This window comes from Lagopus leucura, unplaced genomic scaffold, assembly GCF_019238085.1.
Source record: "Lagopus leucura isolate 7727_CA_CO unplaced genomic scaffold, USGS_WTPT01 Super-Scaffold_100033, whole genome shotgun sequence".
NCBI classification, from domain to species: Eukaryota; Metazoa; Chordata; class Aves; order Galliformes; family Phasianidae; genus Lagopus; species Lagopus leucura.
Genome location: NW_024962282.1, coordinates 4,448,714 through 4,458,029, shown reverse-complemented (window position 1 = coordinate 4,458,029; position 9,316 = coordinate 4,448,714).

The window sequence follows — 9,316 nt, the reverse complement described above, 5'->3', positions numbered from 1 at the left end:
CGGAAAGTTTTGTCCAGTTGCTTTCACAGTACAATTTACTGTTTATTTTTAAAGTTCTTCTTGCCCTTGCTCTCCATATGAAAGTCTTCCAGTATATTTTCTCTCTCCTTTGAGTTATTTATGATGTTAACATCACCTAATTTTCATTTTGTACAGGATCGATTGCTCCTGTTCCTAGTAACACTTTGCAATAATTCATTTTCACAGCACAGTAGCACTTTGGCCCACTCACTTTTTAGTACTTGAAAATAATTAGCAAAACAAAGTACTTGCAGTGATTTTGGCAGTTTGGTCAATATCTTTGCTCCCAGTTCTGACTTCTAAATTACAAAGATTTACATCCCCATTGGAAGTAAAATGCTGTCATATTGAAGTATTTAAATTATTATTATTATCATTATTATTATTTTTAAATCACAATGCTTACAAAAACCTTACCTTCTAGGAGATCCAATTTTAGTTTTTCTATTTAGTAGGTTTCTATTTCATTATAGAAACAAAAAAAAAAAAGTTTGAAAATCTGCAGAAGATATCACAACTCACTGCTTTGAAGTTTAAAATACTTTGAATTTAAAACTCTGTTTAAAAATAATTTTGCACTTAAGTTTATATTAAATCTCACTAATCATAAAAGCCTCAGACTGCAGAAGATATGAATTTACAAAGACATGCAACAACAGTATTTTTCAAATGATATTCCATATGGATTATCAGTTTTGATGTTCATATTTCAATAGAAATTTAAGTCTCTTAACTGAAGTACGGTAGGGAAAAAGGCTAGAAAATAGCAGCTGAATATACATTCAACACAGAATGCTGTTTTGAATTCTTTCATCTTATCACAGAAAGTACATCTGAGAATGTTTATAGGTCTATTGCCAGCTCTTGTGGTTATTTGTTGCTGCTTTTGCAAGGGAGTTGGAGGCAGTGATGCCAGAACTGCTGCCTTCTACTGAAGGCCACGTGTTAGTAGAATTTCACCCTGATGTCTCCGATGCTTGGGGATGAGCAGCAGCTGGAGTGCTGCAGGAAAGAGGCAAATATCTCAAGGACAGAAGGCAAGAGGGTGTAGGGAGACACACGGGGAAGGCTCTTCCCAAAGCTTGTTGGGTCTTTGAGGAGGCTACCAGGGACCACCAACTGTCTCCTCTCCTTGAGCCCCTCCTGTGCCCCAAACTTAAATGAGTCACCAGTGATCATTTCTCACCAGAAAATAAGTAGTACATGTGGCATTTTGAGCTGGTTTCTACATAATCAGCTCTTGTTCTATTGTTTTGAACAACCTAGAAAGGCAGGTGACACGGGTAAATAGCTTACTAAAGTTAAAAAACCAAAAGCGTGAAAAGTGCATAATATTGTAACGATTCCCAAACTCAAATATTTCAATTTCAAATATATCAAAAGATGGAGAAAGCACCTCCACCACAAAAATATTTCCTGAAACATTCAATATTTGACTGTATTCTTTAACAAAGACTGCATGTAATTTACTTGTTTGTGTATTAGCAATTTTGTACTTGCATAAGCAATTTTGAAGATACAGTCAGCTGAGAAAACTGGATAGTATTAGTTCCAGCAAACGGATTAGAGCATCTTTAATTTATGAATTTAAAAAGTCAGATCTCTCTAAATGAAGAATTCATGTTTTAGTAGCCTCAGGGAAGAAGCCAGCTGGCAATGTCTAACCTTTGTTGTGGGATTTTTGTTTTCCTATGCAATACACAAATTTAGTCACCATAACAACCATTAAATAGCATGGCATAAACCAATAAAAATTTAAAAGGGCATCCTTGAAGGTGTACTAAATCAAGCCAACTTCAGTTCCACAATGCAAAAAGTATGCAGAATAACCATAATTCAGAATGATGGGAAACCTATTAACAGGAAACATTGGAGCTCATCCTCTTATACAAGTACAAATCATGATAAACCTGTTGAAATACATGAAAGTACAATACCCAATTTTAGCTTAAATTCTGTTCTGTCTTTTTTAAAGCAAATAAGTGCATAATGCCTTGTGATGTTAAGCACACAAAGCACAGTTGAAATTACTTTTGTATGTCTAGAACAGGGAATGGAAAAATCTAAATATAAGAATGATTCCATTTCTTATCATATTTGATTAGACTATTTTCATTATTTTGAAGCATCAGTGATATTAAACCCTAAACCAGACAAATGAAGTGACAGTGCTCACTTATAATGCAGTAGGACAGATGTGTTTGCCATCTAGCTGAATGGTGACAATTCTTCCTACCTATGAGACAGAAGGCTGGGTTGCTTCTATGAATAGGCAAATGCTTGGGCAATTTACTGGCTAGTGAGTTATTTGTGACATTGTCACGTGTATTTTCTCCAGGCTTACTTGCTTATCACTTTGAAAAAGGCTTGAGGAGCTTTGCAGGATTTATTGAATGCCTATAATCTGCAAAGAACTTAAGTGGACAGATGATACTTGATCTGTAACGTTATCCTAATGTGTTACCTTTGGGGTTTCTGGTAGCATCAAGAGCAATTAATAGCATTAAAAAAAAAAAAAAAAAAAAGAGAGAGAGAGAGAGAAAACTGGCCTCCTATGTGCTTTGTTCCAAGCAAGCAAATTTTCTGTTCTCATACTAGCTTGAGGATTCACTTCCCCCCAGCTATTCATTTTTCTGAACAAGCTTATTTGCTCCCTGCTTTTATTTTCACTGTTTCCTCCATGTGACTTTCTCCACCATGCAACCCCTTCCAAGTACTTTTTCTCTGCAGCTCCTTCTTAGCACTTCTCACATCCCAAGCTAAACTTTTCACCAACCTCCTTACTGCTGTGTCACCAAGTGTTTCCAATCCTCCTTCTGCAAGTTTTGTTAACTTCTACCCATTCAATCTCTTAGAATGCTTGGTTTCTTCTCTTCTAGGCATCTTCTTCATGGTTTACTGTTGGTCCAATTTCATATCAGTTTTTTCTCTTTTCCTCGATTCTCCTGCCCCAACTCTTATATATATTGTTGTACTTGTTTATAGAACAATTTCAAGGAGAATAAGGGAACTGTATCAAGCAGATGAAATCTGTAGCAAGACTTAGGTCTTAAATCAATATTACAAAGTGTTGAAGCTAACAGGACTGTTCATCAAGTAATGCCACAGAACAGAAAGTAGAATTTGACACTGGGTGTCTTTTCTCTGCACATACTCTACCCCTACTCAAAAAGGGATTTGCTTCTCATGATGTCAGTATTAAAAATTTTACCAGGTCAATAAATGGCAATGGAATGGTAAAGAAAAGGAGTTGTCCATCAATTCACCTTAATAAATTACTCTTAGCCACAGCTAAGTGCAGGGCTGCACGAGGGAAAAAAATAAATACACAGTTTGGGGAAAATGTTCTCAAAATCACACAACAAAAAGCCAAAACCAAACAAAACCTCCATACAGCTTATAGCTATGAAGTACCCACCCTTAAGAGCAATCAGAAGGGAAAACGGGGGCACTAGGAACGAGAGAGAAGCCTGGCAGAGATCTTAAGATACCTACAGCATACGCACAGAAGCCCAAGCTAAAACATGGACTAGAATAAGGGAATACAGTCACCAAACAGCCTCTGTCTTTGTGAGAAAACTCCAGTATGAAAGTGCTATTTGGACACTTGCAGATCGCATGCAGGTCAAACACAACAGAAAGCCCAAAAAAGTCACTTGGCCAACCAGCCTGATAAATCCTATTTAAGCAAAAATGCACCGTTCATGAGAGACCGCACAAAGCCTGATGCCTCCTACCCTTAAAAGAGACACAGCTGTGACAGCAAGGGTCAGGCTTACCTATAAGAACGGGGCAATATAACTCAACCCCAGCCTAGAAGGATTCTCTCTGGTAATAACAGAATATCTTAATACTTGATAATACTTAATATTCTAGCTTTTCAGAACTGGTATCAATAAGCCTATCAACGACCTATCTACTACAAACTGAGCAGATGTTTCATTACAAACAAATCGACACCAAAGATTTTCAACCATTATGTACTGATCTGAAGTGGACATAGAGACTGTATTTCATCCCCAGTTATCTTAACGACCTAGTCTTGAAAAATACTAAAAACTACAGTAGTTCTTATAGAAGCCTTTGCACCTATGGGCTATTATTTGACACTTCCTTACCCCCCCAAAAAACGTATATGTACATTTCTATAAAAGAACATATGCTTTTTTTTTTTTTTTAAATCAGTTAGTACTGCACTTCCAAAGTTGTCGGAATAATTTGACACGTCAATTTTGAAGTGTAGCTTGGTCATTTGAGTGCACAGAAGCACCACAAGTAGAAATAAATACTTTAAAACATTGAGAATATTAATGCTACAGGTCACTGCTTCAAAATTGAGCCAATGGCTTGAATTGGCATTTGAACCATCACTGGATATGAGGGAAAAGAGTCCTTACCAGGCTTTGCAGCTTGTGCAAGTCAAAGCAAATCCAATACACTGTATTTCTGTGGTCTGAAAAGGAGATACAGTGCAGAAGTTACATCTGATTTCTTGTTGTCACAATAGTGGCATTTCTTGTTGCTCTAATAGTGTTTGGTAGGAGACACACTGCTCCATCCATTCTGGTCATTAGTAGCTACAAGAACACAAGGCACACTGTAAAAACAGGCACTGTAGATTAGACAGGCCTTGATAAAAGCAGGAGAGCCTCAAACTGAAAATACAGTTTATGGAGCAATAAAATAATAATGAGATCAAAGCATGTTCATAGTTCAAATGCACAGCTGCCATCTGGCCAAATAATGAGCCCTTAAAACAAACAAAAAACTGTATTTGAATAATTCTATTTTTTTTTTTTCTGAATAAATGACAGCTGCCACATGATGGCTGTTTTGGAAAAGAGGCTTTACTGGTAGGTTAATATTTCACAGGTCCTTAGCAATGATCATACAGGTCCAGAAAATTTCTGGATCAGGCATGAAAAAGCCTAAAGGAGATGATGTAACTCCGCTCCAAGTTTTACAGCTAAGATGAAACTAATGCAAGTTGTTTTCTTATCTAAAAACATCAGACCACAAATCTCACCTTCAATTTTTGATATAAAGGTCTGCAACGGGCTCACCTACATCTGAGTTATGCTCGTTCTGATGAAGTGCAAAGTTCACTACAACTGTTATTATCAACTCTGCATGATGCTCTTGTATTTTTAAAGAAGGTCTCACTACTTCACATTTTAAACTGTCCAGAGGGCAAATCAAACTAGAAAGAAACATGGTAACTCCAGAAAACTCTTAAATTAGTTTTTCAGGAACAAGTAAATCCAGGTGTAATGCTATAATAGGATGGAAAGTACCATGATAATAACAGGATGGCAAAGTCTTTGGGCTGCAGCAAATGAGAATGAACCCAACTACAGCAGCTACGGATGCAGAAATGAAGAGCTGCTTACCTCTGGAAGGCCTCAGGTAGACAGGGATCTGTGGCAAGAGATACCCTCACCTCCACTGCCAACCCTTAATTGAAGTCTGGGAAGGGGTGGATCCTAGCTCCATCCCTTCCAGTCTCTTAAGAGCACTGCTTGCACCTGAGCTCCCCTGGGTTGGCCCTGCCTTCCCACCAGGTGCTCAATCACTGCTTCAGGATGTGAGGTAGCATTTCTGCTACAATGGGCAAATTCCGTTGATGCTCCTCTCACTGCAGCCATGGTTGGAAAAGACCTCCAAGAACATCCAGTCACATGTCACCCATATTTCCCACTAAACCACATCCCTCAGTACAACACCTAAACTGTTCTTGAACATCTCCAGGGTTGCTAACACCACCACCTCTCTGAGCAGTCCATTCCAGCAACTGACTGCTCTCTCATAGAAGCATTTACTAATATCCAACCTGAATCTCCCCTGGCACTGGAGGCAATTCCCTCTAGTCCTGTTGCTAGTTGCACTCAACGCCTTCATTCAGGACATCAGTAGAGATACTGAACAGAACAGGCCTCAGTACCAACCCCAGGCGAACTGCACTCATGACCAGTTACCAGCTGGATTTATCTCCTTCACCACCACTCTCTGGGCCCAGCCCTCCAGCCAGTTCTTTACCCAGCAGCCAGGCTTATACTAAACATATGTCAGTATTTCAGCATCCTTAGTGCCTATTTACTTCAGCAAAACCTGAGAAAAAAGACAGACATCAAATGGTTCTACTCTCATTGATATGAATTTTTTTTTTTTCTTTCCATATTCTTTGCTTAAAGTTCCTTTATCTCAGGCTGAATTCAAAAGTTTAACATATGTTTAATGTATGAAAATGGTCAGAAAGTTAAATACCAAGCTGACCCAGCAAAATAACTCTAGTTTTTTGTACTTAAGAGTTATTCAGTTCTGACATCTATAAGTTTCCATATTGGAAAACCTCGGTGAGTAAGAATACTTTTTTTTTTTTTTTTTTAACTACAACTCAGAGCTTTATAAATTCAAGTGTCCCTATAAAACAAGGATCAGTAAAAACAGGAGATGTTTAATACTGTTATCACATCCTTATCTGCCTGAATAGTTGAATAGTCTTTTCCCCATAAAATACCATTAACTTGTATTACTAAAGCAATCCATTTCACAAAGGAACTAAACTCACTCCTTACATGCTACACAATATTTTTCAAGACTGTAGTACAAATATGCAAATTATTTTAGGTCATAATCACTCAGTTTGTCACTTGTTGTTATTCCACTCTGCCCTTGCCTGCTGTGGCACCTTGCCTTTCAAGCTGCTCTTAGCAGGGACTCAACTGCTACCAGAGCACAGTCTGCTGCAGACTGCCAGCTATGACCACCTCTAATGCTATAATGTGATGAGAAGTACAGCAGTAATAGCAGAGTAGCACAATCCTAGGCTGCAGCAAGTGAGAACAAGCCCAAATGCAGCAGCCATAGGCACACACACACACACACACACACACAAAAAAAAAAAATAAATAAATAAAAATAAAAATAAAAATAAAAATCTGGAAGGGGTGGATCCTGGCTCCATCCCTTCCGGTCACTCAGATGCATTGCTTGCACCTGAGCTCCCTGCTTTGGCCCTGCTTTCCCACCAAGTCCTCAATCACTGCTTCAGGCCGTGACTCAACATTTCCACTACATCACTCATCCCTGAACTGGGCAGCTTTCCCATGAGCCTCACATTGAAATCACCAGCCAAAAGCCTTGAATGGGTACTTTGGTGTAGGCATTCTGCTTATTTGGAGAGTAAAAGAAAGAAGCACTAGAGATGGTAATAGAGATGGCAGTGACCTCCTACCGGTGCTCACAAAATGCTCTGGAGTTGATGGGGTCAGCCTGGCAGTGGGTCAGCGTGGCCATAAGTTACAGCCTTCTCAGGAGGAATTCACGTGAACTGCCAAGAAACATATGGCTCAAGATGGAAGAAACTGCTAACACCACTTTTTAATTCCCTTTCTTAGCTCTGCTCTCCCTCTCTCTCCTTTACTTTTTACTTCAGCAGGGAATACAGTCTTCTAGTTTCTTGAACTTTTGTCTGCTGGTGAAAGATTTGGTCTTTGTTGTATTGCTGTATGGTGTTGTTTATACTTAAACACTTCCGAGGGATGCCTTTTCATAGGTTGGCCAGACAATTTGTTTTTTTTTTTTATCTGCAGCTAATTGAATGATTGTTCACAGTACAATTGTTGGTAAGGGAAAAGAACTCAACTAAATGGTAAATGAACATGCCAAACAGCAGATGTTTGAAACACAGAACATGGGATATAATGCTCTGCCTTTAAATGAATAAACAATGTGCGGGAAGAAATAAATCAAACATGCACAACTCCCTACCCTACTGCTTTCAAGAACATGCTCTTTTGTCTCAAAATTCATCCAAGCAGAAGGCGGTTTCTATTCTCTAGAATCACTGATTCAGATGACAGCTGCCTTTGACAGGAGTGCATTCACTGTGACATTTTTACTTCCAATCAAATGTAAGGATATTGTGTTGAGGTTGACCTAAGTCTTACAGACTCTATGTACTATCTCTGGGATGTTCTTTTCCAAATATGTTTCCAGTTCAAATTTTATCAGTTTATTATACCTTCCTGAATTCATAAATTAATGTCTAATAATAAACTATACCCTGTCAAACCATTGTGTGGTTTTGTATGATGTAGGTTTTTTTGTGTGTGTGCGTGTGTAAATATACATGCTCAGGAGATGTTCTCAAAACATTCAGTTACTCCTCAACACTAAGAAAATTTAAATTCTTATTGTTATTGTGTCACTTGTAGCAATTGCCAATGGCGTTATTAAGCTGGTCTAAGTGAGCAAACAGAAAATCTAACCATAAGGACAGAGGAATATGCCATCTAAGCACATTCCTGCCAGTGCAGAATCATTTCATGTGTTGTATTTCCTACACTGCAATGGAATAAAGTTATTTTCTTAATTCCTAACACATTTTATTACCTAAATGTCATAGTTTGAGAAGATTTTCTTAAAGAAAAAAACAAAACAAAAAATCCACTATTGTACTGATACACTGAAATTTATGACATATCCAGAGGGAAACCTTCTGTGGCACCAAACAAAACTGATGTTAAGGGCCTTCTCCAACCTAACCAGAACCACACTCCTGTGATCTGCTGTGGCTGGAAGGCTGGAGGAAGGGTTTCCCTCTGGAGACATAGGCTCTAACCATCCCTGCTGCTCTCTGCTAGCACTCTGCAGCAAGCCTGCTCAGTCTGCCAACAACACTGAAATTTATACTGGTGATAACTGTAATAATCCATTTGCGGGACATTTTCAGAACATATATTTTCTGCAAAAATACTTTGCTCATTATTACCTCTCCTCCAGGCTCCAAGGTTAAATGAGGCGTATGGGACAGTTTTCTCTTGGCACCACACTGCTCGACCGTCTGTGGAATCCTTGGGGTGCAGCATGGACAGGAAAACTAGCACGGAGGCAGGGGAAGATGCACGCAGATACAAAATGACGACGTTGTCTGGATTTTTTTTGGGGGGAAACAAGTCTGAAAAGAAGCCATCGTGTAGGGCGAGGTGCTGGGCAGGCAGATGCCGGACGTATCAGCGGCTGATGGCACCGCTGGTAACAGCTGCTGAGCTGCCTCGCTGGAGACAGGGAAGCAAAACGCATAACGGAGATGTGAGGCAGCTCCCTCCATCCTCTTTGCATTAAACCTGTTGGGAAAACCAACGGAAAGAAGGTCTGCGCCCTGCGGGGAACCCACGGAGCTTGTTTACCTCAGCATCCCCCCGCGCCCCGCGCCACTCGCGCTTTTCCCGCTCCCCGGGGGCTGAGGGGCCGGGCTAGCCGAGGCGGGCGGGGGGCTGCGAGGCCGGCCCGG